The following is a 22160-nucleotide window of genomic DNA, read 5'->3' as shown; positions in this document are numbered from 1 at the left end:
TTTTCCTTTTTCAATTAATCTTCGAAAAATCCAAAAAAAATTAGAAAATCATAAAAATCAAAAACATTTTTTGTGTTTCTTGTTTGAGTCTTGAGTCATGTTATAAGTTTGGTGTCAATTGCATGTGCATCTTGCATTTTTCGAAAATTTCATGCATTCATAGTGTTCTTCATGATCTTCAAGTTGTTCTTGGTAAGTCTTCTTGTTTGATCTTGATGATTTTTTGTTTTGTGTTGTATGGTGTTTTTCATATGCATTCTTGAATTCTTAGTGTCTAAGCATTAAAGAATTCTAAGTTGGTGTCTTGCATGTTTTCTTTGCATTAAAAATTTTTCAAAAATGTGTTCTTGATGTTCATCATGATCTTCAAAGTGTTCTTGGTGTTCATCTTGACATTCATAGCATTCTTGCATGCATCACATGTTTTGATCTAAAAATTTCATGCATTGCATCATTTTTCCTGTTTTCCTCTCTCATCATAAAAATTCAAAAAAAAACAAAAAAAAAACAAAAAATATCTTTTCCTTGTTTCTCTCATCAAATTCGAAAATTTGAGTTGACTTTTTCAAAAAATTTTAAAATCAAGTTGTTTCTTATGAGTCAAATCAAATTTTCAATTTGAAAATCTTATCTTTTTCAAAATCTTTTTCAAAAATCAAATCTTTTTCAAAATTCTTAGTTATTTTCGAAAATTCCAAAAATATTTTTCAAAAATCTTTTTCTTATTTTTATACCAAATTTTCGAAAATAACATAATCAATTAATGTTTTGGTTCAAAAATTTCAAGTTTGTTACTTACTTGTTAAGAAAGATTCAAACTTTAAGTTCTAGAATCATATCTTGTGATTTCTTATGAATCAAGTCATTAATTGAGATTTTAAAAATAAAATCTTTTTCAAAACTAATTTCAAAAATATCTTCTTATCTTATCTTTTTCAAAAAGTTGGTTTCAAAATATCTTTTCTAACTTCCAAACTTCTTATCTTTTCAAAATTCATTTCAACTAACTAACTAACTTTTTGTTTGTTTCTTAACTTTTTCAAAACCACCTAACTAACTCTCTCTCTCTCTCTAATTTTCGAAAATATATCCCCTCTTTTTCAAAAATTTCTTTTTTATTAACTAATTATTTTTATTTTTTATTTTAAAAAAAAAATTTTTTTTCGAAAAAAAATACTAACCTTTTTCAAAAACTATTTTCAAAAATCACTAACTCTTTTTCAAAAATTATTTTTCGAAAATTTTCCCTCTCTCATCTTATTCTATTTATTTATTCATCTACTAACATCTCATCTCACATCTCAACCCTCCTCACAGATGTGTTTCTTCCATTACATTACATTCTTTGTCTCCCCCTCTTTTCTTCCACTCACAAAGGAATCCCTATACTGTGGTATAAAGGATTTCTATTATTATTATTTTTCTGTGCCCTCTTCTTTGTCATATGAGCAGGAGCAAGGACAAGAACATTCTTGTTAAAATAGATCCAGAACCTGAAAGGACTCTGAAGAGAAAATTAAGAGAAGCTAAAATACAACAATCCAGAGATAACCTTTCAGAAATTTTCGAACAGGAAGAGGAGATGGCAGCCGAAAATAATAATAATGTAAGGAAGATGCTTGGTGACTTTACTACACCTAATTCCAATTTACATGGAAGAAGCATCTCCATTCCTGCCATTGGAGCAAACAACTTTGAGCTGAAACCTCAATTAGTTTCTCTGATGCAGCAGAACTGCAAGTTTCACGGACTTCCATCTGAAGATCCTTTTCAGTTCTTAACTGAATTCTTGCAGATATGTGATACTGTTAAGACTAATGGAGTAGATCCTGAAGTCTACAGGCTCATGCTTTTCCCTTTTGCTGTAAGAGACAGAGCTAGAATATGGTTGGACTCTCAACCTAAAGATAGCCTGAGCTCTTGGGATAAGCTGGTCACGGCTTTCTTAGCCAAGTTCTTTCCTCCTCAAAAGCTGAGCAAGCTTAGAGTGGATGTTCAGACTTTCAAACAGAAAGAAGGCGAATCCCTCTATGAAGCTTGGGAAAGATACAAACAGTTGACCAAAAAGTGTCCTTCTGACATGCTTTCAGAATGGACCATCCTGGATATATTCTATGATGGTTTATCTGAGCTATCAAAAATGTCACTGGACACTTCTGCAGGTGGATCCATTCACCTAAAGAAAACGCCTGCAGAAGCTCAAGAACTCATTGACATGGTTGCTAATAACTAGTTCATGTACACTTCTTAAAGGAATCCTGTGAGTAATGGGACGCCTATGAAGAAGGGAGTTCTTGAAGTTGATACTCTGAATGCCATATTGGCTCAGAACAAAATATTGACTCAGCAAGTCAATATGATTTCTCAGAGTCTGAATGGAATGCAAGCTGCATCCAACAGTACTCAAGAGGCTTCTTATGAAGAGGAAGCTTATGATCCTGAGAACCCTGCAATAGCAGAGGTAAATTATTTAGGTAAACCTTATGGAAACACCTATAACTCATCATGGAGAAATCATCCAAATTTCTCATGGAAGGATCAAAAGCCTCAACAAGGCTTTAATAATGGTGGAAGAAACAGGTTTAACAATAATAAACCTTTTCCATCATCTACTCAGCAACAGACAGAGAACTCTGAACAAAATGCTTCTAATTTAGCAAATCTAGTCTCTGATCTATCTAAGGCCACTGTAAGTTTCATGAATGAAAAGGTCTTCCATTAGAAATGTGGAGGCACAAGTGGGCCAGCTGAGTAAAAGGATCACTGAGATCCCTCCTAGTACTCTCCCAAGCAATACAGAAGAGAACCCAAAAGGAGAGTGCAAGGCCATTGACATAAGCACCATGGCCGAACCTACAAGGGGAGTGGAGGACGTGAATCCTAAGGAGGAAGACCTCCTGGGACGTCCAGTGATCAATAAGGAGCTTCCCTCTGAGGAACCAAAGGACTCTGAGGCTCATCTAGAGACCATAGAGATTCCATTGAACCTCCTTATGCCCTTCATGAGCTCTAATGAGTATTCCTCTTCTGAAGAGAATGAGGATGTTACTGAGGAGCAAACTGCCAAGTTTCTTGGTGCAATCATGAAGCTGAATGCCAAATTATTTGGCATTGATACTTGGGAAGTTGAACCTCCCTTGTTTATCAATGAACTAAGTGATCTGGATCAACTGACATTGCCTCAGAAGAGACAGGATCCTGGAAAGTTCATAATATCCTGTACCATAGGCACCATGATCTTTAAGGCTCTGTGTGACCTTGGTTCAGGAATAAACCTCATGCCCCTCTCTGTAATAGAGAAACTGGGAATCTATGGGGTGCAAGCTGCTAAAATCTCATTAGAGATGGCAGACAGTTCAAGAAAATAGGCTTATGGACAAGTAGAGGACGTGTTAGTAAAGGTTGAAGGCCTTTACATCCCTGCTGATTTCATAGTCCTGGATACTGGAAAGGAAGAGGATGAATCCATCATCCTAGGAAGACCTTTCCTGGCCACAGCAAGAGCTATGATTGATGTTGACAGAGGTGAAATAGTCCTTCAATGGAATGAGGACTCCCTTATGTTTAAAACTCAAGGATCTCCCTCTGCAACCATGGAGAGGAAGCAGAAAAAGCTTCTCTCAAAGCAGAGTCAACCAGAGCCCCCACAGTCAAACTCTAAGTTTGGTGTTGGGAGGCCACAACCAAACTCTAAGTTTGGTGTTGAACTCCCATATCCAAACTCTAAGTTTGGTGTTGGAGAGTCTCAACAAAGATCTGCACATCTGTGAGGCTCCATGAGAGCCCACTGTCAAGCTATTGACATTAAAGAAGCGCTTGTTGGGAGGCAACCCAATTTTTATTTATCTAACTATATTTTTCTTAGTTATATGTCTTTGTAGGTTCATGATCATGTGGAGTCACAAAATAAATATAAAAATTGAAAACAGAATAAAAAACAGCAAAAAAAAAATCACACCCTGGAGGAGCATCTGTCTGGCGTTCAGCGCCAGAACAGAGCATGGTGCTGGTGCTGAACGCCCAAAATGGGCAGCTTCTGGGCGCTGAACGCCAGAACAGGCATGGTTCTGGCGTTCAACGCCAGAAATGGCACACAAATGGGCGTTGAATGCCCAAAATGGCCACCAACCTGGCGCTGAACGCCTAGAGTTGTGTGCAAAGGCATTTTACATGCCTAATTGGTGCAGGGATGTAAATCATTGAACACCTCAGGATCTGTGGATCCCACAGGATCCACTCAGGATCTGTGGACCCCACAGGATCCCCACCTACCTCCACTTACTTCTTCTCACCACTCTCTTTCACACAACCCCATAAACACTCTTCCCCAAAAACCCCTCACCAATCACCTCTTCACCACTCACATTCATCCACTCGTCCTCATAAACCTACCTCAAAAACCCCACCTACCTTCAAAATTCAAAACCAATTTCCCACCCAAACCCACCCATATGGCCGAACCTTAACCCCCCTCCCTTCCCTATATAAAGTCCTCCATTCTTCATCAAATTCACACAACACACCCCTCTACACCCCTCTTGGCCGAAACCACATCTCCCTCTCCCTCTCCATATTTCTTCTTCTTCTTCTTCTATTCTTTTGTTTATTGCTCGAGGGCGAGCAATATTCTAAGTTTGGTGTGGTAAAAGCATAACTTTTTTTGTTTTTCCATTACCATTGATGGCATCTAAGATCGGAGAATCCTCTAGAAGAGGAAAAGGGAAGACAAAAGCTTCCACATCCGAGTCATGGGAGATGGAAAGGTTCATCTCCAAAGCCCATCAAGACCACTTCTATGATGTTGTGGCCAAGAAGAAGGTGATCCCTGAGGTCCCTTTCAAACTCAAAAGAAATGAGTATCCGGAGATCCGACATGAAATTCAAAGAAGAGGTTGGGAAGTTCTAACAAATCCCATCCAACAAGTCCGCATCCTAATGGTTCAAGAGTTCTATGCCAATGCATGGATCACCAAGAACCATGATCAAAGTAAGAACCCGGATCCAAAGAACTATGTTACAATGGTTCGGGGGAAATACTTGGATTTTAGTCCGGAAAATGTGAGGTTGGCGTTTAACTTGCCCATGATGCAAGGAGATGAACGCCCCTACACTAGAAAGGTCAACTTTAATCAAAGGTTGGACCAAGTCCTTATGGACATATGTGTAGAAGGAGCTCAATGGAAGATTGACTCCAAAGGCAAGCCGGTTCAACTAAGAAGATTGGACCTCAAGCCTGTAGCTAGAGGATGGTTGGAGTTCATTCAATGCTCAATCATTCCCACTAGCAACCGGTCTGAAGTTACTATAGACCGGGCCATCATGATCCATAGCATCATGATTAGAGAAGAGGTGGAAGTTCATGAGATTATACCTCAAGAACTCTACAAGGTGGCTGACAAGTCCTCTACTATGGCAAGGTTAGCCTTTCCTCACCTCATCTGCCACCTATGCAATTCGGCTGGGATTGACATAGAGGGAGATATCCTCATTAAAGAGGACAAGCCCATCACTAAGAAAAAGATGGAGCAAGCAAGAGAGCCCAGTCATGGAGCTCAAGAGGCGCAAGAAGCTCATTTCCATGAGATCCCGGAGATGCCTCAAATGCACTTTCCTCCACAAAACTATTGGGAGCAAATCAACACCTCCCTAGGAGAATTGAGTTCCAATATGGGACAACTAAGGGTGGAACATCAAGAGCACTCCATCATGCTTCATGAAATAAGAGAAGATCAAAAAGCAATGAGGGAGGAGCAACAAAGACAAGGAAGAGACATAGAAGAGCTCAAGGACATCATTGGTTCCTCAAAAAGGAAACGCCACCATCACTAAGGTGGATTCATTCCTTGTTCTTGCTTTCTCTGTTTTTTTCGTTTTCTATGTTATGTGCTTATCTATGTTTGTGTCTTCATTACATGATCATTAGTAGTTAGTAACTATGTCTTAAAAGTTATGAATGTCCTATGAATCCATCACCTCTCTTAAATGAAAAATGTTTTAATTCAAAAGAACAAGAAGTACATGAGTTTCGAATTTATCCTTGAACTTAGCTTAATTATATTGATGTGGTGACAATGCTTCTTGTTTTCTGAATGTATGCTTGAACAGTGCATATGTCTTTTGAAGTTGTTGTTTAAGAATGTTAAATATGTTGGCTCTTGAAAGAATGATGACTAGGAGACATGTTATTTAATAATCTGAAAAATCATAAAAATGATTCTTGAAGCAAGAAAAAGCAGTAAAGAACAAAGCTTGCAGAAAAAAAAAAGAGAAAAAAAAAAGTAGGCGAAAAAAAAATAGAAATAAAAGGAAAAAGCAAGCAGAAAAAGCCAAAAGCTCTTAAAACCAAGAGGCACGAGCAAAAAGCCAATAACCCTTAAAACCAAAAGGCAAGGGCAAATAAAAAGGATCCCAAGGCTTTGAGCATCAGTGGATAGGAGGGCCTAAAGGAATAAAATCCTGGTCTAAGCGGCTAAACCAAGCTGTCCCTAACCATGTGCTTGTGGCGTGTAGGTGTCAAGTGAAAACTTGAGACTGAGCGGTTAAAGTCAAGGTCCAAAGCAAAAACAAAGAGTGTGCTTAAGAACCCTGGACACCTCTAATTGGGGACTTTAGCAAAGCTGAGTCACAATCTGAAAAGGTTCACCCAATTATGTGTCTGTGGCATTTATGTATCCGGTGGTAATACTGGAAAACAAAGTGCTTAGGGCCACGGCCAAGACTCATAAAGAAGCTGTGTTCAAGAATCATCATACTGAACTAGGAGAGTCAATAACACTATTCGAAATCTGAAGTTCCTATAGATGCCAATCATTCTGAACCTCAATGGATAAAGTGAGATGCCAAAACTATTCAAGAGGAAAAAAGCTATAAGTCCCGCTAATATGATTGCAGCTATGTTTCATTGATAGTTGGAATTTATAGTATATTCTCTTCTTTTTATCCTATTTGATTTTCAGTTGCTTGGGGACAAGCAACAATTTAAGTTTGGTGTTGTGATGAGCGGATAATTTATACGCTTTTTGACATTGTTTTTAGTATGTTTTTAGTAGGATCTAGTTACTTTTAGGGATGTTTTCAGTAGTTTTTATGTTAAATTCACATTTCTGGACTTTACTATGAGTTTGTGTGTTTTTCTATGATATCAGATATTTTCTGGCTGAAATTGAGGGACTTGAGCAGAAATCAGATTCAGAGGTTGAAGAAGGACTGCTGATGCTGTTGGATTCTGACCTCCCTGCACTCAAAGTGGATTTTCTGGAGCTACAGAACTTGAAATGGCGCGCTTCCAATTGCGTTGGAAAGTAGACATCCAGGGCTTTCCAGAAATATATAATAGTTCATACTTTGGCCAAGAATAGACGACGTAAACTGGCGTTCAACGCCAGCTTTCTGCCCAAATCTGGCGTCTAGCGCCAGAAAAGGAGCCAAAACCAGAGTTGAACGCCCAAACTAGCACAAAAACTGGCGTTCAACTCCAAGAAGGACCTCTACACGTGCAACACTCAAGCCCAGCCCAAGCACACACTAAGTGGGCCCAGGAAGTAGATTTATGCATCAATTACTTACTCATGTAAACCCTAGTAGCTAGTTTATTATAAATAGGACCTATTACTATTGTATTTGACATCTTTGGATTACCTTATGATCCTTTGATCACGTTTTGGGGGCTGGCCATCTCGGCCATGCCTGGACCTTTCACTTATGTATTTTTAACGGTAGAGTTTCTACACTCCATAGATTAAGGTGTGGAGCTCTGCTGTTCCTCAAAGATTAATGCAAGTACTACTGTTTTCTATTCAATTCATCTTATTTCGCTTCTAAGATATCCATTCGCACCCAAGAACGTGATGAAGGTGATGATTATGTGTGACGCTCATCACCATCTCCCCTATGAACATGTGCCTGACAAACACTTCCGTTCTACATGAAATAAGCTAGAATGAATATCTCTTAGATCTCTTAACCAGAATCTTCGTGGCGTAAGCTAGAATGATGGCGGCATTCAAGAGAATCCGGAAGGTCTAAACCTTGTCTGTGGTATTCCGAGTAGGATTTAATGATTGAATGACTGTGACGAGCTCCTAACTCGCGATTGCAGGGCGTTAGTGACAGACGCAAAAGGATAGTAAATCCTATTCCAGCATGATCGAGAACCGACAGATGAATAGCCGTGCCGTGACAGGGTGCGTGAGCATATTATTCACTGAGAGGATAAGATGAAGTCATTGGCAAGGGTGATGCCTCCAGACGATTAGCCGTGCCGTGACAGGGCATTGGATCATTTTCCCGAGAGATGACCAAAAGTAGCCATTGACAGTGGTAATGTATCACATAAAGCCAGCCATGGAAAGGAGTGAGATTGATTGGATGAAGATAGTAGGAAAGCAGAGGTTCAGAGGAACGAAAAGCATCTCCATTCGCTTATCTGAAATTCCTACCAATGATTTACATAAGTATCTCTATCCCTATTCTATTATTTATTATTCGAAAACTCCATGATTATTTTATATCCGCCTGACTGAGATTTGCAAGGTGACCATAGCTTGCTTCATACCAACAATCTCCGTGGAATTCGACCCTTACTCACGTAAGGTATTACTTGGACGACCCAGTGCACTTGCTGGTTAGTTGTATCGAAGTTGTGACAAATTATGAATGTGTAATCACGATTACGCGTACCAAGTTGCTCACGTGCCAGGAATAGTTTGAGCCTGGACATCACTATTTCGTGCACCAATGTTAGCTTTCCAATGCAACTGGAACCGCCTCATTTGGGCCTTTGTAGCTCAAGTTATGGTAAATTTAGTACGAAGAGGTCAGGGTTGACAGCTTAACAATTCCTTCAATTTCTTGTATTCCTTCCACTTTTGCATGCTTCCTTTCCTGAAAGACACAAGAATACTCGAGAGCATGTAATAATGAGACAAATCCCATTTGCCCCTCATGTTTTGCAAATTCACTTGCCGAAACATTTTGATAAACCAATATATTTGATGTATGAAGAAAAGTTGGATCCTCAAGAACACATAGATGATTTTGGGCGAGAATGAACCTGGAGGGATTACGGGATGATATATGATGTAAAGCTTTATAAGTGACATTATCAAGACTAATGATGGTGTGGTTTAATACTTTGCTCTCTATGTCAATATCTTCTTTTGAAGATATCAAAACAAAATTTCTAACTCATTTCATTACCAAAAGAACTTAGGCCAAACACCCAATTTCATTCTTTATGTAGAACAAAGAGTGGGTGAGATCATTCAAGATCATTTGGATCGGTTTAATAAAGCACTGTTGGTGGTTAACCAATGAACTCTTTAAGTCGTGTGCTTATGCCTTATTGCTGGTTTGCTAGAAGGTGATTTCAGACATATTTGACATCAAATAATGTCAAATCTATGGAGGAGATTCATCAAATCTCTTTGGAGTATATGTGGGATGAGAACATCTTGAGGGTGCTGTTGACTAAATGGAAAAGGTTGCTTCTTATTAGGGTTAAGTACCATTTTGGTCCCTAAGGTATACGCTGAAAATTATTTTCATCCCAAACCTTTTTTTGCATACAAAATCATCCCTAAGGTTTAACTTGGTTTTAAAATCATCCTTACCTTAGGGACCAAAACTGTGTACGGAGGTAGCGATGGAAGTGGGGACAAAGGTGGATCGTGGACAGCTTCTTTTTCTTCTTCCCTTCCCCCTTCTTCTTCTTCCCTCCCCCTTTCACAAGAGCAGAAACACTCTCTTTCTCTTCTTTTTTCCTTTTTTTTATTTTATAATTTTTTATTATGAGTAACTTGGTCTAAAATTTTAATATTTAAGTAAAAAGGACGATTTTAAAACTTGGTTTTAAACCTTAGGGATGATTTTGTATGCAAAAAAGGTTGGAGACGAAAAACATTTTCGGCCTATACCTTAGGGACCAAAATCGTACTTAACCTTTCTTATTACCTAACATTAATAACACAATTGATTCAGCCTTGGGATATCAAGTATTAAGTTTCTTCTAAGCTTATAGTGGTTATATTCAGATACCAATGCATCTACCTAATGAAGATAAAACTGCTTTCATTATCCCAGAAAGGATATACTATTATACTGTGATGCCATTTGGTATAATAAATGTAAGAGCCACTTATCAAAGACTGATGGCTAAGGTGTTCAAGTAACAAATTGGGAAAACATAGAAGTTTATATTGACGACATGAATAAAGACCAAAAAAGATTCTAATTTGATTGTTGAGTACAAGAGATCTTTGATTGTCTTTGACTTCACCAGATGAGGTTAAATCCAGCTAAATATGCTTTCGTAGTCCGGAAAGATAAATTTTTAAGCTTTATGGTAACTCAAAGGAGTATTGAAGCAAACCCTGAAAAGTGTCAAGCTATTTTAGATATATCGAGTTCTCAAAACCTCAAAGAGATACAAAGACTCACAGGTCGGTTAGCCGCCTTGTCTAGATTATTGGGAGCTTTCGCTGAAAAAGCGAAGCCATTTTTTAATTTAATGAGGAAAGGTGTAGATTTTATATGGACAGAGGAATGTGTGACTACTTTTCAGCATTTTAAAAATTTGCTGTTGTCTCCTCTTGTTCTAGCAAAATCGGAACCTGGAGAACACTTATTTTATACTTGTCTATGACTGGGGAAAGTGTGGTTTTAATTCTAGTCCTTGAGGATGCAAGTAAGCGTCAACGACCTGTATATTTTATTGGTAAGGTCCTCTAAGGACTTGAATTAAAATATTCAAAATTAGAAAAGCTGGCTTTTGCATTATTAACGTCGGTGTGTCGGTTCCGTCAATACTTTCAAAGTTACTTAATCATAGTACGAATCGACCAACAAATCAAAAATGTTTTGCAAAAGCCAAAGTTAGGAGGTTAAATGGTAAGTTAGTCCATAGAGTTATCTCAGTTTTACATACAATACAAACCATGTTTTGCCACTAAGGCCAAGCGATGGTAGATTTTTTGGTTGAAATGACTCATTCGGTTAATGAGGTACTGAGATTGGAAGTTTACGTGGATGGAGCCTCTAATGTAAAAAATGGAGGTGCCGATCTCATCCTAATTAAAGGAAAAGACATGGTAATTGAAGCCTTAATAAGATTTTACTTTCCTATTTCTAATAATCAAGCTAAGTGTGAGGCTTTGCTTGCAGGCTTGGCATTAGCTCGTGATGCTGGAGCAACGGACATCACTGTATTTAGTGATTCACAGATTGTAACGTCATAAGTAAATGGCAAATATTAAGCTAGGATCTTGATAAACACCAATTTTGTGGTTTATCTTGTATATAATTTGGTGGATTTTATCAATATTTTCACACTTATTCATATAAATTGCATATTTTTGTGTTTCCTTCCTAATTATGCTTCATGGTTTAAAACATGCTTTTTTAACCCCAAAAATGCTGAATTTTAATCCTCTTCCATGATCATTCGATGCTGGGATGTGTTTGTTAAGTGGATTCAGGATCTATAGGGCAAGAATGGCCTAGAAGATGGAAAGGAAGCATGCACAAGTGGAAGGGACATGAAGAATAAAGCTTTGGAAAAAGTTGGTGGCGACATGATAAACCACTATTTTATGGTTTATCTTGTGCTAAATTGAGTGGATTTTATTAATTAATCTCACACTTATTCATTGAAATTGCATTTTTTTCATTCCCTTCCTATTTTAGTGCAATGACTGAAAACATGCTTCTTTGGCCTTAAATTTCTGATCTTTAATCTTCTCTTATTACCATTTGATGCCGTGATCTGTGTGTTAAGTATTTTTCAGGATTGAAAGGAAGCATGCAAAAGTGGAAGGAACACAAGAAACTAAGGAGCTGAGCAGCAAGGATCGACGCGCATGCATGTATGACGCGTGCGCGCGACTTGGAGCATTTTACAGCAACGCGTATGCAAGACTGACGCGTACGCGTGGCCAACGCGTACGCGTGGCCAACGCGTACGCGTGATAGTGCGTCACATGCTACACTGATAAGAACTCGCAGGGGGCGATTTTGGGTTGATTTTGGACCCAGTTTCAAGCCCAAAAACACAAACTAGAGGCAGGGGTGTAGCTAAGACACACTTCACTTTTACTTTCACTTTAGTTTTAGTTAGTGTTGGAATTCTAGGGGGAAAACACTACTTCTTCTAGGGTTTTTAGCATTCTTAGTTTTTGGCTTTTGGATTGGATATTGAGAGAGCTGCTACTACCTTTGATTGAAGTTTTCATCATTATAGTTTGCCTTTCTATCACTCTACTCATTTGTTTTCTATTTAATTGCTTGTGGTCATATTTGGATATTGTTAATTTTGAGTTTATTAATGCAATGAACTATTTTTATATTTAATTCCATTACTCTTTTGATTTCTTTCAATTCATTATTAGCTCCAAATTTGCTTTCATTAATTTAATTTTAATTACCATGTCTCCTATTTATTCTTATTCCATATTGTTGAAAATGGCATTCATGTTATTGATTTAAAGCTCTCAACTCGGATTGGAAGTTAATTAATTGGACACCCTTGAGTTGGAATACTCAAGTATTAATTTGTGATTGGGGATTGCTGGCTGACTCAATTTTCACTAACTCTAATCCTTCCCTAGGAAGGGATTATTAGGACTTGTGAATCAGAGTCAGTGTTACCCACTTGACTCTCCTTTATTAGTTAGAGGATAACTAAGTGGAAGCAACAATCTTTCACTGTTATACTTGAAAAAAACCAACAAGGATAGAAACTCCAATTAATCTTCTCCTAGGCAAGGCCTTTTAATTCAAATACATAACACCTCTTGTCATCATACATTGCTTTAATTTATGCTCATTTAATTTTTCCGTTCTCAACCTTAAAAATACTCAGAAAATTCCTAATCAATAATTTACACCATTGTGTCAACTCTTTGAGAAACGACCTGGGAATTCTACTCCCAGTTATTTAATCTTAATTGTGACACAAATTAAATTGATAGTGAGAATTTTGTCGGTTAAGATTGTACTGACAATGCTACTTTTATAAGAATTTCTTAACCGGCATTTTTCCACCCATCAATTTTTGGCGCTGTTGCCGGAGAGTTGCAATAGTGTGCTAAATTATTGGTTGGTCTAAATATTTTTATTTTTATATAATTGCAATTTTTTTATTATTTTATTCGTGTGCTTTCCGTTTATTAATAGTTTTATTATTAAATTTTCTGAATATATTTTATTACCATGAGCTCAATGTTTCTTTCATTGAATGACGCATTCGTTACCAGATCCGAGCTTAGCCGCATTTGATCCTGAGATGGAAAAGACTATTTCACGTATTAGGCGAGCTCGGCGTCGGTTAGCCTCTAAGGGTGGTGAAGAGGTTTCGGCCAATTCACCAGTCTTATCTGAGGTTGAATCTGAACCATCATTTGAGGAAGAAACTAGTCCCTCTTCTACTGATTCTATTGAGGCCTCTTCTGTTGATTTAAGTGCAGATACTATGGCAGAGCCTAGAAGGATTACTCTCCAGGAAGCAGGAGCTCTGGACTTTACACTGCAACCATATCAAGCGCATCATCCGAATTTGGCTGCGGATTTTGAACTGAAGACCGCATTGATTAATCTACTGCCTAAGTTTCATGGCTTACCTGCTCAAGAGCATATCAAGCACCTCAGAGATTTTCAGATAGCCTGCGCAACTACTAGGCGGCATGGTGGGGATGAGGTTACCATTTGGTTATATGCCTTCCCATTTTCTCTTGAGGGAAAGGCAAGGGAGTAGTTCTACACTCAGCCGGAAGCTGTTGTTACTAATTGGGATTTGCTCAGAAGAGAATTCCTGGACAAGTTCTTTCCAGCAGAGGTTACAGATAGATTGCGGAAGGAAATATCCTGCATCATCCAAGGTGAATCAGAGACTCTCTACGAGTATTGGGAACGCTTCAGGAATCTCTTTGACTCATGTCTCCATCACAATATTGACCAGTTAGTGTTGATTAGCTATTTCTGCCAAGGCATGAAGCCTCAAGACAAGAGCATCTTAGATGCTGCAAGTAATGGCTCTCTGACAAAGTACAAGACGGCGACAAAAGCGTGGCAACTGATCACCGATCTAGCTGAGTCTACCCGAATGCAAGGCAAAGGAACAATCATCCCAAGGCTATTGTGAAAGTTTCCTCTAGTAGTGATACTGCTGCTCTCACTACTCTAGGAGAGATGACCAATATACTGAAGCAACTCCAGCTTAATCAACAACAATCTCAGCCTCCTCCACAACAACATTGTCAACAGTTAGTCCCTCAGAGAGTGTGTGGAATATGCGCTTGCTATTCTCACTACACTGATGAATGCCCACAACTCCAAGAAGACAACACCTTGGCAGCTACCAATACTTACTACAACTGTCCGAATCAAGGGTACTATCAACAAGGTGGTAATTATAACCAAGGATGGAGAGACAATTCCAACCAATGATGGAGAGACAATTCCAGCCAATGATGGAGGGACAACTACAACCAAGGAGGCAGAGACAATGGTGGAAATCCAAGGTGAAACAATAACTCTCAATAGAATCGGTACCAATAAAATCCCCCATACCAACAGCAAAACCAAGGCCAAAGTTACCGGACACCTCACCAAAGACAAGCTCAAACACCCCAACATAACCAACCACAAGCCCCTCAAATTACCTCTACTTTTCAAGCCCTTATAACCCGTATGGAACCACCCTCTACCCCCAACAATCAACCTTCAAGCTCTAGTGAACTTCTCTCTCAACCTTTACCCAACCCCAAGGGTGGAATCAATTCCATCACTTTGAGGTCCGGAACTACATTGCAAGAGAGGAGTCCCGAGGAGCCAAGCTGAAGAGAAGTGATGGGAAGCAGAAGCTGGTGAATTAAAAATTTATTAAAATGGTTACGTTGCAAGTATAGTTCTTAACTCACCGAAAATCTGCCTATCAATTTAGCAATGTGTCACAGAAAGTTTAAATTAAAATTACTGGGAGTTTTAAGTCCCAGGTCGTCTCCCAACGAGTTGCAGAGAAGTGTGCTGTTTTATTAATCAGATGTTCCAAGAAGTTGAGCTAGGTAAATTGGAAATTAAATTGAGGAATTTTAAATAATATAAATAAAAGCCTTGACTGGGAATCGATTGGTTAGAATCTCTATCATTGATGGTGTGATTGTAAGATTAATTTATAATTAATGGTTGTTCTGTTTGGTTATCCCTTACTAGGTAAGGGAAAGTCAAACAAGTGGGAATGCCAGATCTGTTCACAAGTTGCAACCCACTTAGTTCAAAGGGATTGGCGTCGGTGACAGGATAGCAATCCAACATTTAACCCAATTACAAATTTTCTTTCAATCCTTCCAACTCAAGAGTTCCTTTTAATCAACTCCCCATCAAGTAAGGAAACTACTCACGCATTGCAAATAAAGAATCCATAGCATATGAAAGGGAATTAAAAAAAGACATGATTATTGGAATAAAAATTGAATTAAAAAGAAATAATCCTTGCATTAATTAATCATAAAAGTATCTGAATGACAAAATTGAACATAACAAAGAACATGGAAGATTAAAACCAAGTTAAGAGAACAAACTAGAATGATGAAGTCTTGATGAAGAAATAACTCTTCTCAATGTTCCAATGCTAAGACCAATTGAAAATTAAAATCCAAAAAAAACTAGAGAGAAAAACCTAAGAGAGTGAAAAACTAGATCTAAAACTGCTGAATGAATGTGTCTCCTTTGTTTCTGCATATTCCCTGACTCTAGTCTGTTGTTCCGGGCCGCAAACTGGGCCGAAATAAGGTCCAAAATCGCCCCCAGCGGATTCTGCAAATTATGCAGATCGCACATGTCACGCGATCGCGTCATCCATGCGGACGCGTCGCTTGCGCTTTTTTTTCTCTCCACGCGTTCGCGTCGTCCACGCTACCGCGTCGCTTGCGCTTTCCAATCCGCGTGGCCGCGCAAGCCATGCGGCCGCGCAAGCCATGCGGCCGCGTCGCTGCAATTTGCGCTCCTTCACGCGGTCGCGTGAGCCATGCGATCGCGTCACTTCTCGCTGGTTATCTCCTCAAATTCTTGTGTTCCTTCCATTTTTGCTAGCTTCCTCTTCGATCTCCATCTCATTCATGCCCTATAAGGCCTGAAACACTTAACACACAGATCACGGTATCGAATGGAATAAAGGAGAATTAAAAGTAAATAATTAAAGTCTCTAGGAAGCAATTTTCAAACATGTACTGAATTTAGGAAGGAAATCTAAATGCATGCTAAATTGATGAATAAGTGGGCAAGGATCATGACAAAACCACACAATTAAACATAATATAAACCATAAAATAGTGGTTTATCAACCTCCCCACACTTAAACATTAGCATGTCCTCATGCTAAATTGAAGGAGACAAGGAAATAAGTATGAACATGCAGAAACTCATGAAATGCAATGCAATCCTACGTATATAAATAAATGCAACTATATGATTATTGTCCACTTGATCAAAAGTAAATAAGCCCTTCAAAACAGTTACAAATCAAATTCCACTAATTCTATCATTATACAATAAAACTGATAAAAGTGCAAGAAGATAGCTTATGGAAGAAGGAAACATGAAATTTTAAGCATTGAACCCTCACTGATAATGTATGTACGCTCTAATCTCTAGTGTATAGGGTAATCACTCTATCCTTCTCCAGTCATGTTTTCTAACTTTTGTTCTTCTCCTAACCAATCAACAACAGTTAATATACCAATGCAAACATCATGAGGTCTTTTCAGGGTTGTAATGGGGCCAAGGTGCAGGTAAGGATATACATATGGCTGAGTGAGCTTTATAAATTGAATCTTTAATTAACCTAAGCTCTCACCTAATATACATATATTCTATATACTTTTAAATTCATGCCTAGCTACCTATAATTCCCTTTTTCAACCCATACTCATGTTTCAACTTTGTATTTTAATTCTATCCTATGTGCATTGATCTTTGAATTCTAAATTTAACATTGGGGTAATTTTGTCCCCTTATTTATTGATATTATTTTTTTTTTGAATAAATAAAGCTTATCAATGCACATAGATTTTTCATTCTTATATTTTCACATGAGTGGGTATCCAAATTCCCTTAAATTTTCATGGCATATTCCCTCAACAACTTTTGTTCCCGTAATTTCCCATACTTAACTAGCACACACAATTCTATCTTAAGCTAACCAAAGATTCAATTTGGGATATATAATTTTTTTTCAGCTTAAGGTTAGTAATGTGGTAAAATATAGAACAAATGGGGTTTCAAAGGCTCAAAGTGGTTAACAAGGGTAATTGAAAAGGGTAGGCTTGATTTGGATGAGTGAGTTTAAACAAATAATGGCCTCAATCATGTGCAAGCATGTAAATATAATAAATATTGGACATATAAGATAAAACAAAATAGAGATTACAATCATAGAGAAGTAAACACACAAGAATAAAATAATTATGGTTAAATGATGTAACCATACATAAAGGCTCAAATCTTTCACAGGTTGTGTGTTCTTTAACTCAAACATCATGTTCCAAATACAACTCAAGCAAATTTATCATAAAAAATTTTTGAAGAATTAGTGAAATTTTATTCCAAAGATAGATTTTTAAAAGAAACTTATTGTCTTTTCAATCAAGTAGAATATGCATGCAACTATTCTAACCTATGCAATTTATTCTATTCTATAAAAGAAAGAAAATCTAACTAAAATATCCTAATTATTGGTGCCAGAGAAGAGAATTTACCTCCGGAAGTCAGGTAATGACCGACCTCCCCACACTTAAGGCTTTGCACCGTCCTCGGTGCCATCTGTCAGGAACAGGGGTAGGCTGGTGGCAGTATCTCCATAATCGAGACCGTCATGGCTCCCAGTGCTAGTAAAGGAAGTGGAGTCCGGGGTGTCTGAGTCTCTGAAGCGTCCCTTGAGTAGCTCCTTGAGGTGTTTGAATAGGCGCTCATTACGGCGCTCTCTCAGCTTTGCTTTCTGTTCTTGCCGATCCAACCGTTCGATTATCTGCTGGAGTAATTTCTCAGTTGTAGATGCTTGTGGTGTTGAAGAAGGATTATCTTCAACTGGCTCAGTAGGCTGGTTTGTAGTGGCTGCTGAAGGTCTGAGGTATTTCCCGTTAGGGACATATTGATCATCCCGTGGAAGCATGGCTTTGGTGTCCCTAACTCTGTAGGAGACTCCGGCTGCTGAGACAAGATCTGAGACGAAGGCGGGGAAAGGTAAGTTGCCCGCAATTTGTACGTGTTCCATAGCATTCCGGATATGTCTTGAGAGATTCAGAGGTTGGTCTGTAAGGATGCATCATTGTAGAACAGCCATATCTGCAGTGAAAGAGGACTCATGAGTGCTCGGAAAGATGTAATGGGACATGATCTATGCCCATACGCGAGCCTCCAAGGTAAGTGCGGAAGCCAAGATTTCCTTAGGGTGGGTACGGTGGTATCCGTAGATCCAACGGTTGCCAGGTAATGCAATGACTCCGAGAACGGAGTCTCAGTCAAATTGGTATCTCTGGCACTGAAGGGTGGCTTCTTGAAAAGCATCCATTCCTGCTGGAATAGGGGGAAGACTCAGAACTTGCTGAATGGCCTCTTCTGTGATGGGAACTTGCTTCTGCCGGACATAAACAGACTGCAGGGTCGGTATGTAGAAGTTGGAGTAGAACTCAACTACCCAAGAGAGATTGACCTGCCTTGGCTGTCTTCGTAGGAAACCCCATTGTCTTCGCTCAATTTGTGGCTCAACAAAGGCGGCAATATTGGACGGGAGGATAAGAAGGTATTCATTGTTATAGTTCCTTTCGGCTAGGATAGGGAACATCTGCTCACAGTAGCGATTGGGAAATCGCGCAGTGTCCTTTGCTGGAAAGGCTTTCTCCTTGTCGTCAACCTTTATTATCCTCTTAACTCTTTTTGTTGAGGGCTTGACTGCGGTTGAAGAAGGCTCTGCCACTAATGCTCTTTTAGTTCCTCTTCTTGCTGGTGGTTTGGAAGTAGCTTTCTCTTTTCCTTTCTTGGTGGCCATCCTGAAAGAAGGGGAGAGAAAGGAATTTAAATTCAAAAAGATAGAGCAAGGAAGAGGGTATTGTAAGTGATAGTCAATGTACAATAAAGATAAATGGCATTAACACATGGTCCGGATTACATGTGAAAAGCTCATCACTGGCAATATAGCAAGTGCATGTAGGACAATGGAATGCAAGAGGTTTATTGGCATGCAGGCAAAGGCATGAGTAGCATATATCAAACATTCAATGTCCAGTTTAGATTACCATTTGTAACAAACTATCACGTTTGTATTGACAATTAAATTTAATTAATAAAATAATAAGGGAAAGTTGTGAAAAGTAAGCATTGAATAGTATAGGAACATAGAGAAGTGCATAATGCCACATGGGCTTTTTCACAAACACATAGCATGCATGTTAAACAAGATGTAAAAAGTATGAAATTGAACATGCAAGCAATCTCCTAAAAAAATAATAATAATAATTGTTAAATAAATTGTAACAAGTCACAAGCATATGGTGAGGGATAATGACTCAAAAAATTTTTAACACCATGTAAAAAGGGAAAAGAAGAATAAAGAAAATAAAAGTTTGAAAAGAAAAAGAAAAGAAAAAGAATATAATAATATATACATAATATAATAAGAATGATAGAAAAGAGAAGAAGGAAGAAGAAGGTAAAACCTTGTTAATGGTGGTGAGAGAGATAGAGAGTGAAAGATGAGATAGAAGGGGGAAGGGGGAAAGAAGAAAGAAGGAGGGAAAAGAAAAATTAGGATTTGGAGGAAAGAAAGATAAGATAATTTGGCAATTGAGGTTTAGCTGTGCGGCGCATGCAACGCGGCCGCCTGGGGCACGCGTTCGTGTAGGCACGCGTCAGGGAAGGGGACGCGATCGCGTCGGTTATGCGGTCGCGTGACCTATGTTGCGCTGCTGGCGCGAGTGCAGCCTCGCTCCAGCACAACTCTCTATTTGATTTATTTTAATTGCCAAAATTGGGTGACGTGATCGCGTCGGTCACGCGATCGCGTGAGTGTGCATCAGAGAATAGTCGACGCGGCCGCGTCGTTGACGCGGACGCGTGACAAGGATTGTGCTTCCAGCACCAATCCAGCGCCACTCTCGCACAATATAGCATTGTGCACCCTTTTACGTCGAAAATGCAGGGCACGCGGCCGCGTGGGGCACGCGGTCGCGTGGAAGGCCATGATTTCCATGCGACGCGGTAACGTGGGTCAATTTGTGCCATTGGCACGACTCCAGCGCTCCTCCTGCGTAACTTTCTGTTCATTTTTATTTTTCTGTACCCCTCCTGCTACGCGGACGCGTCGCTGGTGCGATCGCGTCACGCGGCAAAATATTTTTTTTTAAAAGAAATATAAAGACATGCATATGAAAGAGCACGAAAGCACGAATAAAGAGAAGAGTTATTTAAGGAAGAAATACTAAAAGTGAAGAAAAGAACAATCATACCGCGGTGGGTTGTCTCCCACCAAGCACTTTGGTTTTACGTCCGTAATTTGGACGCTCCAATAGCTCAATCTGCTGCGATGTGGGGATCTTCCAAGCGGAAGTTCTCAAGCTCCTTATTTTTCTGCACCTTTTCACCATGGTACAGCTTCAGACGTTGTCCATTAACCTTAATAAGTTCAGAGCTTGAAGGATGGCTTAGGTGATAAACTCCGTACGGTTCAGCCTTCTCTATTTTGTATGGACCTTCCCATTTTGATCTCAACTTACCGGGCATGAGCCTCAGTCGAGATTTGTAAAGGAGAACAAAATCTCTAGGTTGGAACTCTCTCTTCTTGATGTTTTGATCATGCACAGCTTTCATCTTTTTCTTGTATATTCTGGAGTTCTCATAAGCTTCTAGGCGAAGGTTCTCCAGTTCCTGTAGTTGCAACTTTCTTTCAGTTCCGGCTTTCTCAATTTCCATGTTGCACTCTTTAACTGCCCAGAAGGCTCTGTGTTCTATTTCAACTGGGAGATGGCAAGCTTTTCCATAAACCAAGCGGAAGGGACTCATCCCAATGGGTGTCTTGTATACTGTTATATATGCCCACAGTGCATCTTGTAGTCTGGTGCTCCAGTCTTTTCTATGAGGCTTTACTATCTTCTGCAAGATACGCTTAATTTCTCTGTTTGACACCTCGGCTTGCCCATTAGTTTGGGGGTGGTAAGCTGTTGCAACTTTATGGATTATCCCATGCTTCTTCATCAATCCTGTTAGTCTCTTGTTACAAAAATGGGTGCCTTGATCGCTCACGATCGTTCGTGGTGATCCAAAGCGGCATATAATATGGTTTCTCACAAAGGAAACAACAGTGTTAGCATCATCAGTGCGGGTAGGAATTGCTTCCACCCATTTGGAAACATAATCCACAGCTAACAATATATAAAAATATCCACTAGAATTTGGAAATGGACCCATGAAGTCAATGCCCCAAACATCAAAAATTTCACAGAAAAGCATATATTGTTGAGGCATCTCATCCCTCTTGGATATGTTACCAAATTTCTGGCATGGGTGACAAGATTTACAAAACTCAGCAGCATCTCTAAAAAGAGTAGGCCACCAGAATCCACAGTCTAAGATCTTTCTAGCTGTTCTTTGAGGGCCAAAGTGTCCTCCACTCTCAGATGAGTGACAGGCCTCTAAAATGGACTGGAATTCTGATTGAGGTATACATCGTCTAATTATCTGGTCAGCGCCACACCTCCATAAATATGGGTCATCCCATATATAATATTTAGACTCGCTTTTCAGCTTGTCTCTTTGATGTTTAGAGAAATGTGGAGGAAATGTGCGGCTAACTAAATAATTAGCAACAGGTGCATACCAAGGGACTACCTCAGATACTGCTTGCAGGTTGTCAAAAGGAAAATTATCATCTATAGGAGTAGAATCATCCTTAATATGTTCAAGGCGACTCAAGTGGTTTGCTACTAAATTTTGATTGCCACTCCTATCCTTTATTTCTAAATCAAATTCTTGTAACAGCAGTATCCAATGTATAAGTCTTGGTTTGGATTCCTTTTTAGCTAATAGATACTTTAGAGCTGCATGGTCCGAATACATTACTACTCTAGTACCAAGTAAATAAGCTCGGAATTTATCCAGAGCGAAAATAATAGCAAGTA

The 22160-nt window shown here is 39.0% G+C and overlaps 1 non-coding gene across 1 annotated transcript; it reads right to left on the bottom strand.

Annotated features, from left to right (window-relative positions):
• Nucleotides 1-1978: 1978 nt before the first annotated feature.
• Nucleotides 1979-2086, bottom strand: LOC112774068 (small nucleolar RNA R71). Its single transcript, XR_003188579.1, has one exon. It is a non-coding gene; the product is annotated as a small nucleolar RNA R71 (small nucleolar RNA).
• Between the last annotated feature and the right edge of the window lie 20074 nt (nucleotides 2087-22160).

The sequence above is a fragment of the Arachis hypogaea genome, chromosome 18, assembly GCF_003086295.3.
Source record: "Arachis hypogaea cultivar Tifrunner chromosome 18, arahy.Tifrunner.gnm2.J5K5, whole genome shotgun sequence".
Taxonomy (NCBI): Eukaryota; Viridiplantae; Streptophyta; class Magnoliopsida; order Fabales; family Fabaceae; genus Arachis; species Arachis hypogaea.
The sequence above is the reverse complement of the archived record's forward strand: the minus strand, read 5'-3'. Positions and strand labels throughout refer to the sequence as shown.